Source organism: Petaurus breviceps, unplaced genomic scaffold, assembly GCF_028583685.1.
Source record: "Petaurus breviceps papuanus isolate PSGF00001 unplaced genomic scaffold, PetGlider_PUasm1.0 90845, whole genome shotgun sequence".
In the NCBI taxonomy this organism is placed as follows: domain Eukaryota; kingdom Metazoa; phylum Chordata; class Mammalia; order Diprotodontia; family Petauridae; genus Petaurus; species Petaurus breviceps.
In genome coordinates this window covers 5556848-5565309 of record NW_027187359.1, presented here as the reverse complement: position 1 = coordinate 5565309, position 8462 = coordinate 5556848, and the positions used below count along the sequence as shown (strand labels likewise).

General features: G+C 36.5%; 1 protein-coding gene and 1 long non-coding RNA gene across 12 annotated transcripts in view; one reads left to right on the top strand and one right to left on the bottom strand.

Moving 5' to 3' along the window:
- Window positions 1-8462, bottom strand: part of LOC138149102 (uncharacterized) — a 258992-nt gene that overhangs the window by 97086 nt on the left and 153444 nt on the right. The window lies entirely within an intron of this gene.
- DTNB (dystrobrevin beta) overlaps window positions 1-8462 on the top strand; it is a 375244-nt gene that overhangs the window by 244765 nt on the left and 122017 nt on the right. The gene's annotated exons all lie outside the window — the stretch shown is intronic.

The following is an 8462-nucleotide window of genomic DNA, read 5'->3' as shown; positions in this document are numbered from 1 at the left end:
ACACACACACACACACACACACACACACACACACACACACACACACATATATATATGTATATGTATATGATACATATTATATATACATATAAAAACAAAAATGATTTCAAAATGTAACTTTTGAAGTTAACCTGGAAAGATAAATGAGAATAATTATTTTATTGTAACATATCCACTTAGGACTTCAGTATCCATTCTTTGAAATGCTAATGCTCTTCATACATTTGATTTTGAAATCATAAAAGTAAACTTATTAGTAAAAAAGAAACAATAAAACAGAATATTGAGAAATCCAGGAGAGGAAACAGGAGAAAGTTGATGGTTAATGAGTTAAATCTAAAGCCCTTGTTTAGTCACACTTCTTCTGGTTTCATTATAGAAAGTAAATGAGAGCTCAGAAGGTATTTGGCTTGGATAGAAAGAATACCCTCTATTCTACTAACAAGATAGAGATGTATTAACTAAATGATTCATGGATATGAATCTTCCAGTTCTTGGTCTTATGCTACTCTGAGAGGCATAGTGAAAAAATGCTGGAGTTGAGCTCTGCCTTTGATTTTTACTGCTTGTGTGCTTAGACCTTGGGGATCTGATTTAAGTCAAGCAATCTATTTAAGTCAAGCACTGATACTAACTATAGTTACAACATTAGCTATTGTTAGATAGCAGTTAGATTAGATAGCAATATTAGCATTGGGCAAATGATTTTACCTCTCTTGGCTTTAGTTTCCTCTTTTGTAAAATGAGTGGGTTAGAATATGACCTCTAACATTCCTTCCAGATCCTATGAAATCTTATAATGTTGAGTTTTTAGTAGTATTGCTAGTTTCTTTTTCTATGATCATTGTCACCATTAGAGGACCTTCCCAATCTGTGATTAATTCCCAAATTATAGACTGTTTCTGAAAAGGAGACCTTTTAAGTACTTTAATTCTGGAACGCTTTATGTTCCCTGGTCTTGTTCTGCTCTCTTCTATCTTCATTCATGCATGTAGGTTATCCCAGGTTCACCTTTTCTATTCTCATTTCTGCCTTTTTGAAATTCTCAGGTACCAGTTCTGATCTCCAATTAGAAATAATCTCTCTCGGGGTGGCCAGGTAGCACGGCGAGTAAGAGCACCAGCTCCAGTGTCGAGACGACCTGGGGATTGAATCCGAGCTCAGACACTTAGCACCCACCCAGAAACACCTGGCCGTGTAACCTTGAGCAAGTTACTTAACCCCAATTGCTTAGGGGCGGCCAGGTGGCTCAGCGAGTAAGAGCACCGGCTCCAATGTTGGGATGACCTGGGGATTGAATCTGGGCTCAGATACTTAGCACCCCACTCAGAAATAACTGGCTATGTAACCTTGAGCAAATTACTTAACCCCGATTGCTTTAAAAAAAAAAAAAAGAAATAATCTCTCTCTCCTTAAAATCTCTAATACTACTGTTTTATCTTTCCTATGCACTTAATCATTTTCTGATTTTTATTATATTTGTGTATAGAATTTATCCTATTAGATTGTAAAATCCTTGAGATTAAAGATATTATTTTTCATATTTGTATCACCAGGCCTTTTCTCTTAGTAGGCAGTTAACATGTTTGTTGGCTAGATAGGAATTGAAGAGAACTCCTTTAATGTACTAAACCAGGATATTTCTATAGATAATATGAGTGCTTTCCATTGTCTGTCAGTTGCTTGACTTTCTCAAATTTCTTCTTTAACATAAATTAAACTCTTAAAGGTCGAAGTAGTGAGTAGGCTCCCATGGATTCAATTTCTTCTTTTTTAGGTTTTTTTTTTTAATTGAAGAAACAACAAATAAAAAAAAAATACATTACACAGTAGAACAGAAAAAGAAAATTATACATGAAATTGGAGATCTACTATGTACAATTTTCTTTTCTTTTTGAAAATATTATAATTTCAACATGTAACTTTTAAGGCTGTCCTACTTAATTGTGGTCCTTTCTGGACTTTCTTCTCTTTTGTACCTTTTTTTTTTTGGAGGGGGTAGGGCAGGGCAGTTGGGGTTGAGTGACTTGCCTGAGGTCACATGGCTATTGTTAAGTTTCTGAGTATGGATTTGAACTCAGGGCCTCCTGACTCCAAGGCCGGTGCTCTATTCACTGAGCCACTTAGCCGCCTCTCTTTTGTACATTTTATAAAAATCATCAAAAACCTTCTTTGCCTTTTTAATTTTTTCCTTTTTTGAACAGCTACTCTATCCCATCCTTATCCCCACAAGGTGAAAAAACAAACAAATGTGCATAATATAACAAAACAAATTCCCTTATTGGACATGTCTAAAAACTTATATCTAATTCTGCAATTTGAGTCTTTTAGATGAGTGCCATATTTCATCATCAGTCCTCTGGAACTGTGATTGGGTTGTTGCATTGATGAGAGTTCCTAGGTCTTTTTAAGTTGTATATCTTTATCACAAGATTCATTATAATATAAATTATTCTTCTGGTTCTGTTCACTTCACACAAGTCTTCCCAGTTTTCTGTCATTTCTCATGGCACAAGTATTCTACTACATTCAGATGCCAGTTGTTCTGTCATTCCCAAATTGATAGTTTCCAGTTCTCTGCCACTACTCTGCTATAAAGAGTTTTGTACAGATGAGCCCCCTTCCTCTTTCTCGGATCTCTTTAGAATAAAGGTCTACTTAACTGTATCACTGGATCAAAATGTATGTACAGTAGTACATTTTTGGCCATGGTTTCAAATTGCTTTCCAGAATGGCAGGGCCAATTCACAATTACATCAACAATGTGCATATTTCCATTTTCTTTCTTTTTGTCAGTTTTACCAATCTGATAAGCATGAAGTGAAACCTCAGAGTTGTTTTAATTTGCATTTCTCTAATTATTATTTGGAGCATTTTGCATGATTGTTGATAACTTATATTTCTTTCTTTGAAAACTCCCTCTTCATATGTTTTTGCCATTTATCTATTTTGAGATAGCTTTCATTTTATTAATTTGAATAAATTCCATATATATATTTTTAGATATAAAACCTTTATCAGTTTTCCCCCAGTTAACTGTTTCCCTTCTAATTTGAACTGCATTGATTTTATTTATGCAAAAGCTTTTTATTTTTATCTAACCAAAATTGTTCATTTTATCTTCTGTGATTATCTCTGTCCCTTATTTGATTATGAACTCTTGCCATGTCCATACTTGTATCTACTTTAATTTCATTGTGACTGTTTCTCCTTTCTAGGTAGTGAACATGGCCAGAAATATGTGTATATATGTATATAAAAGTGTGTGTATAGAAATATACATATATGTCTGTAGACACACAGACACACACACCCCTCAGTTCTTCTACCTTGGTGATTTCTTCAGGCTGCTATCATTTGAATAAAGGGATTATTCATGAAATCTACAACTTGCTTAGAAGAATTGATAATGTTTAAGGAAATATATGACAAGGGCATAGGCTACATGTGACCCTTATTGAATACCTATGTGATATTTGGGACATTAGTGTAAATGGCCCTTTTAGGAAGCATAATGCATGACTCACTGGACCTGGAGTAAGGAAAATGTGAGTTAAATTCTGGATTCAGATACTTATTATCTATGTGATCCTGGGCAAGTAGATCTCAGCTTCCTTAATTTTAAAATAGATTTACCTTCCAGGATTGTTGTTAGGATCAAATGAGATATTTGTAAAGTGTTTATCACACTGCCTGGCACATAATAAGTGCTTAATAATTGCATGTTGATCCTTTCTTAAACTTAGAGAGTTTGTCTGTCATGTTAATTAACCAGTGAAGACGTGTTATATCTGAGTTGTCCACCCGGTGGCACTGTATACAAATAGCAACCAAATGGTTTCTCTCATCAGAGTCCCTTTGGTACTCAGAAGCCTCTCATGTCACTAAATGTTGTAGTTCCAGGCAACTAGATGGTTAAAATCCATACTGGCTGGGTTCTACTAGACTAGAGGATAATTAAATACAGGATGTATTGAGCTTTAATAACTTAGAATGCCCCTAAGACTTTTGGGGGATACCCTGTATTGCTTAGAATTTTTTTTTAATGAAAAAACCCAAGGCTCCACCTAATCCTACATCTGTAACCTTTCTTTCTGAATAACTTCTCACATTCATAGAATACCATCACTCAGCTTACTATGGCCACCTAATTTACTGGACATGGTAGAAAATAGAAAAGAAATGAACCCTCTTCTTGATAAGTGTTATATTCATGGACAATCTCCCCCAAATCACAGAACTTACTACAAGTGGGACAAGTACCACTTTCACAAAACTATAAAATATAAGAAATGCCAAATATGCTTGGGAAAAGGGTACTGTGACCAGAAGCAGAGGCCCTCTTTTGGTTGGGCAAAGCCAATTTCCCTTAAAAAAAAAAAAAAAGCCAGGACCATAAAGAAGATTGAACTGAGGCTTGAATGTGTTGAGCCCCACTTCTAGTTTGAGAGGATGCTGGCCATTGAGTGATGGAGATGGTTAGAATTAGGAGGAAGGGGCAACTAGGTGGCGCAGTGAATAGAACACCGGCCCTGGAGTCAAGCGGACCTGAGTTCAAATTCGGCCTCAGACACTTAACACTTACTAGCTGTGTGACCTTGGGCAAGTCACTTAACTTAGTCTTCCCCCCTCCAAAAACACCAAAAAAAAAAAAACTGAGAGGCAACTAGAAGAAAAAAAAAAAACAAGTGATCCAGTTCTAAGCTTCATCTTTAAAAAAATTTTATAATAAAAACAATTAAAATGTTGAATCTATAATATTCATATTCTTTAACCTCATGTTTGCTGTTTTGGTATGAAAGTCTTGAGTAAATCAAGTCATGTTACTTAAAGCTTTTGCCATGTGGAAAAATCTAATAGATGCTAAAAGATGTGACTGAGTATGTAACTTTGATCAGATACTGAGTCAGATATGAATATAATTCACACAGATAAGTTCTAATGAATCTTTGATCAAACTTCTTTTATATTTAGAAAGCTAAGCTGGGATTTTCTGGGGATCTTGACTGGTAGCAGTCTTGTTAAAATCAGTTATCAACTTCCTGTGTACCCAGGGAAACAAAGCAGAGAATAGAAATACAAATAAAAAATAGAGATTATAGTTGAGCCTTGATATACAATATAGGACCTATCATATTGGAATTCAGTAAATTAGCAGTTGTGAGTTCATCAACTTCAGAGGTTGCTCTCTTTGAAAGTAATGAAGAGTCTACCTCCCATAGATACTTGGGTCCAGTAAGCCTCTGAGGAGAATGACTTAATAGTGACTGAAATGCCTGTTAGAGGATCAGAACTGCTGATATTGTTAAATAAGAGGTGATGGGAATGAGAGCTGATTTTTTAAAAAAGATGATTTGTAATAGGAAAGATTTGGATGGAAGTCACTGACCTTGAGGTACTATTATATCTTGTCGTAACTATAACCAGTCTGTAAGCTCCATGAAGGCAGGGTAGTGTCTGTCTTAAACTTCCTGTCTTTCTCCACACCTGGCATGTTGCTCTTTACAAGGAGATAATTAATAAATGTTTTACTTTAACTCATAAGAAACATCAACCAAGCATCCACGCCCGGTACTTCTGCACAACCATCTCCAGGAAGTTCTGCCGTACATGCAGATCACAGAAAGGAATGAGTGATGTCTTTGAGTCCTTAGGGCTTAACTTTGGGTCTAGACTCTTATCAAAAGGAGGCACAAGTGAGGAAGAAAGATATCTGTTGCCTCAATCTTTGCTATAATCATACTCAACTGTCCTTTGTCCTTAAAACACCATCATTTGACCACACTGTCTATTCAAGCTAGAGCCCTATTCCTCTTTCTTCACAGCCAAATTCCTGTAAAAGACTCTCTAAGCTTGTTTCTTCCATTTTTTCTCCTCTCATTTCTTTATCCCCTTGTAATGGGGTTTCCAACTTCACTCAGCTGAAACTATTATATCCAAAGTAATCTGCAGTCTCTTTAGTTGTCAGTTCTTCTGACCTTTTCTCAATCTTCATCCTATTTGACTTTTCCGTAGGATTTTAACATTATTGGCCATGCTTTTCTCTTGACTCCTCTTTTCTCTCTAGGCTTTAGAGACACCATTTTCTTGGATCTTTTCCTATGTATCTGATGCTTCTTGGCTGTATCCATACCCTATCCCTTAACTTTGTATAGGTTTATCTCATGGCACTGTACTGGTCCCTTTATCTTCTCTCTATACATTTTCTCTCTTGGTGACCTCAGTACTGTGGTTTATTTATCATCCGTATGCAGATGACTCCTAGCTATGTATCTGGAGCCATAAAGTTCACTCATGAGCTTTGGTCCCAAATTGCCATCCATTTGTTAGATGTTTCAAACTGGATATCCTATAGATGTTTCAAAGTCAACATATTCATTTTTATTTTTTAGTATACCTTTTGTTTTCCCCCAAATTATATATGAAAACAATTTTAAAATATTTTTTAAAAGTTTTGAGTTTCAAATTCTACCCCTCCTTCTCTCCTCTGCCCCCTCCTTGAGACAGGAAGCAATTAGATATAGGTTATACATGTACAACTATGTAAAACATTTCCATATTAGTAATTTTGTATAAGAAAATTCAAATAAAAGAAAAAATGAAAGAAAGTGAAAAATAGCATGTTTCAGTCTGTATTCAAACAATAATAGTTCTTTCTCTGGAGGTGGATAGTATGCTTCATCATTAGTCCTTTGGGATTGTCTTGGATCACCGTATTGCTGAGAATAGATATGTCATTCACAGTTCTTTATCAAATAATATTGCTATTACTGTGTACAGTATTCTCCTGGTTCTGTTCAATTCACTATGCATTACTTTTTCTAGAAAGTTAACATATTCATAACAGAACTCCTACTGCTCAAACCCACCCTTCTTCTGAACTTGTCTTGTTTCTGTCAAGGCCATAGCTATTCTTGTAGTTGCTAAGGTTCCATCTTATTTTCCCTCATTCCACAGATCTAACCTCTTGCTAAAGCTTGTCAATTCTGTTTCCACAGCATCTATCACAGCTGCTCTCTTACCTCTACCCACATCGCTGCCATCTTAATTCAGACCCGTATCACCTCAGTCCTGGACTATTGGAATAGCTGCCTAAGTGACTACCTGCCTCAAGTCTCTTCCTTTTGTGGTCCTTTCTACCAAAGGCCAGAACATTCCTAAAGCATAGTACTGACCATAATAGTCTAAGTTTACCTGCTCAATAAACGCTAGTGGCTCCCTATTACCTCTGGAATCAAATAAAGCCTCCTCTGTTTGACTTTTAAAACTCTTAACAACCTGGCTCCAATCTACCTTTCCCAGTTTATTATGTATTACTTCCTTTCCCACATTCTAAGGGAAACTGTCCTTATTGTTCCTACCCCAATATATTCCACCCCCTTTCTCCTTGCCTTTGTACCAAACTGTCCCTTGATCCTTGGAATGTATGCCTGCCTCCCTTTGACTCTTAGAATTTTTTGTTTCCTATAAAGCCTAGCTCAAATGCTACTTCTTGTATGAGGCCTTTCCTGATTCCTCTACCCTTATGCCAATCGGCAGCTTCTAACACCCCCTCAATTACTCGGGATCTGTTTAGTCTTATGGATGTATTTTGTGGCTCTCTCTCCCTCTAGAGTAGGAAATTGAGGGTAAGGACCATCTTGCTTTTCTTTATAATCTTGGCACCTATCACTATGTCTGCCACATAATAGGCATTTACTTTATTTTATATTTTTATTTTATTTACTTTATTGATCACTATCTGATAGGTATTTTAAAAAGTTGTGTGTTCCTGATCATCAGTCCCTCCTCACCTTTGTACTCTGCTTCTTATTTGTCCAGTTCAACATACCAATTGCAATGCCAACTTGGATTTCTGAAAGGTAAACATATTGGCAACTCAGGAGTCTGATCAAATCAGGTCAGGTCAGTGAGCATCTATTAAGCACCTGTTATGTGCCAGACACACCTTACTAAGCTCTGGGGATGCAAAGAAAAGCCAAAAAATACCCCAAACAAACAAAACCCAGTCCCTGCCCTCAAAGAACTCACTCACAGAGTCTAATAGGGGAGACAACATGCAAACAACGGCGTACGAACAAGATATATGTATAGGATAAAATAGAGTAATAGAAAGAGGGGAAGGTGGCCTTAAGGTGAGTCAGGAAAGACTTCGTGTAAAAGGTCATAGCCAGTGAAAATGCCACAGTCAGAAAATGGTGTGTCAGTGTGTTGTCTGAGAGAAACAGCAAGGAGATCAGTATCACTGGATTACATACTTGTAGGAGAATAAGGGGGAAGAAGAATAGAAAGGGGGGCCAAGTTATGAAGGACTTTAAAAGTCAAGCAGAGGATTTTATATTTGATTTTAGAGATAATAGAGAGCCACTGGAGTGGTGTGTGTACATGTGTGAGTGTGTGTGTGTGTGTGTGTGTGAGAGAGAGAGAGAGAGAGAGAGAGAGAGAGAGAGAGAGAGAGAGAG